Source organism: Chionomys nivalis, unplaced genomic scaffold (assembly GCF_950005125.1).
Source record: "Chionomys nivalis unplaced genomic scaffold, mChiNiv1.1 scaffold_57, whole genome shotgun sequence".
Classification (NCBI taxonomy): domain Eukaryota; kingdom Metazoa; phylum Chordata; class Mammalia; order Rodentia; family Cricetidae; genus Chionomys; species Chionomys nivalis.
The window spans coordinates 401,227-404,488 of NW_026646870.1; positions in this window are offsets into that span (position 1 = coordinate 401,227).

Genomic DNA, 3,262 nt, shown 5'->3' on the forward strand with positions numbered 1-3,262 from the left:
GTAGGCAGACGAGACTTCCCTTGTTTCACTGGCGTGCCTGCAACTAGCAAGGTAGGGGCTTTGTTTACGAACTACCCAACCTGCACAGATTTGATCTTGGCACCAGGAGAGCCATCAGTGGGAGAGCTAATCTCAGCACCAGGAAAGCCGTCTTTGGGCACGGAGATCTGATATTGGTACCAGGAGAGACATCACTGGAGTACCAGGAGATCTATCACTGCAGAGTGCCATCAATGGGAAGGTACATAAGTAGGCAAGGAGACCTGATCCGGTAAAAGAAGACCCATAGGGGAGCATTCGGAGAAAGAGATGGGCAGGTGCCAATGCAAGAATTCACCCAACAATCTGAAAAACTATATGAAACCACCAGAACCCAGCGACCTCACAACAGGAGGACATGAACACCTTAATCATGATGAAGAAGTAGATAAAATTGACTTTATGAAAGTGATTTACACCCTTAAACAGCATGTAAAAAATGCCCTTATAGAAATGGATGAGAAGTATAACAGAAAGTTTGAAGAATTGAGTAAATCAGTGAATGACACCCTAGGAAACCAAGGAAAAACAATCAAACAGATAATGGAAACAGTTCAAGACTTAAAAACTGAAGTGGAGGCAAAGAAGAAAACACAAACAGAAGGCTAGCTGGACAGGGAAAATCTAGGTAAACGAATAGAGACTACAGAAGTAAGCATAACCAATAGAATACAAGAGATAGAAGAAAGAATCTCAGATTCGGAAGATACCATAGAGAAAAAAAACACGCTGATTAAAGAAAACAGCAAGGCCAACAAATTCTCATCACAAAACATTCAGGAAATATGGGACACAATAAAAAGACCAAACCTAAGAATAATAGGAATAGAAGAAGGAGAAGAAGTGCAGCTCAAAGGTACAGAAAATATATTTAATAAAATTATAGAAGAAAATTTCCAAACCTAAAGAAAGATATACCTATGAAGGTTCAAGAAGCATACAGAACACTGAATAGGCTGGATCAAAAACAAACATCCTCTCACCATATAATAATCAAAACACAAAGCAAACAGAATAAAGAAAGAATACTAAGGGCAGCAAAGGAAAAAGACCAAGTTACTTATAAAGGTAAACCTATCAGACTTACACCTGACTTCTCTATGGAAACCATGAAAGCCAGAAGGTTCTGGGTAGATGTACTGCAGAAACTAAGAGACCATGGATGAAAGCCCAGACTACTATACCCAGCCAAGCTTTCATTCACTATAAATGGAGAAAAAAAAATTTCCAGGATAAAAACAAATTTAAACAATACGTAGCCACAAATCCAGCCTTACAGAAAGTAATAGAAGGAAAATCCCTAATCAAGGAGTCCAACCATGGCCACAATAACTCAGACATCTAGAGACCCTTTACCAGCACAACTCAAAGAAGGGAAACACACAAAATCTACTACTAAAAAAGTGACCGGAGTTAACAACCACTGGTCATTAATATCACTTAATGTCAATGGACTCAACACACCTATAAATAGGCACAGACTAAGAGATTGGATATGAAAACAGGATCCAACATTCTGCTGTTTACAAGAAACACACCTCAACCACAAAGACAGGCACCTACTCAGAGTAAAGGGTTGGGATAAGGCTTATCAAGTAAATGGACCTGAGAAACAAGCATGTGTGGCCATACTAAATTCTAACAAAGTTGACTTCAAACTTAAATCAATCAGAAGAGATGGAGAGGGACATTTTCTACTCATAACAGGAACAATTCATCAGGATAAATTCTCAATCCTGAATATCTATGCCCCTAATATAAAAGCACCCACGTACGTAAAAGAAACATTGTTAAAACTCAAGGCAGCCATCAAACCGCACACATTAATAGTAGGAGACTTTAATACTCCGCTCTCGCCAATGGATAGGTCAAATAGACAGAAACCTAACAGAGAAATAAGAGAATTAATGGAGGTAATGAATCAAATGGACTTAACAGACATCTATAGAATATTCCACCCAAATAGGAAAGAATATACTTTCTTCTCTGCAGCTCATGGAACCTTCTCAAAAATCGACGACATACTCGGGAACAAAGCAAACATCCACAGTTACAAATAAAATCTGTAACCACCTGTATCCTATCAGATCACCATGGATTATAGGTATAATTCAGCAAAAATGCTACCACCAGAAAGCCTACAAACTCATGGAAACTGAATAGTCAACTACTGAACCATACCTGGATTAAGGAAGAAATAAAAAAGAAATAAATGTCTTCCTTGAAGACAATGAAAATAAAGAAACAACATACTCAAACCTATGGGACACTATGAAAGCAGTCCTGAGAGGAAAGTTCATAGCACTAACTGCCCACTTAGAGAAAACAGAGAAAGCACACATTGGAGACTTAACAGCCCACCTGAAAGCTCTAGAAAAAAAAGAAGCAGATTCACCTAGAAGGGGTAGAAGACTGGAAATAATCAAACTGGGGGCAGAAATGAACAAAATAGAAGCACAGAAAACAATTGAAAGAATCAATGAATCAAAAAGCTGGTTCCTGGAGAAAATCAACAAGATTGATAAACCCCTATCCAAACTAATCAAACGGCAGAGAGAGAATTTGCAAAGTAATAATATCAGAAATGAAAAGGGGGACATAACCACAGACACAGAGGAAATTCAGAGAATCATTAGATCTTACTACAAAAGACTGTATGCCACAAAACTGGAAAATGTAAAAGAAATGGACACTTTTTAAGATAAATACCATATACCAAAGTTAAACCAGAACCAGGTGAACAACTTAAATAGACCTGTTAGTCGTGAAGAATTAGAAGCTGTTATCAAAAACCTACCTTCCAAAAAAAGTCCAGGACCAGATGGATTCAATGCAGAATTCTACCAGAACTTCCAAGAAGACCTAATACCTATACTCCTTAATGTATTTCACAATTTAGAAACAGAAGAGTCATTGCCAAATTCCTTTTATGAAGCTACGGTAACTCTGATACCAAAACCACACAAAGACCCAACCAAGAAAGAGAATTACAAGCCAATCTCACTCATGAACTTTGACGCAAAAATCCTCAACAAAATTCTGGCAAACCGAATCCAAGAACACTTTAGAAAAATTATCCATTATGATCAAGTATGCTTCATCACACAGATGAAGGGCTGGTTTAACATACGCAAATCTATCAATGTAATCCATCATATAAATAAACTGAAAGAAAAAAACCATATGATCATTTCATTCGATGCTGAAAAAGCATTTGACAAAA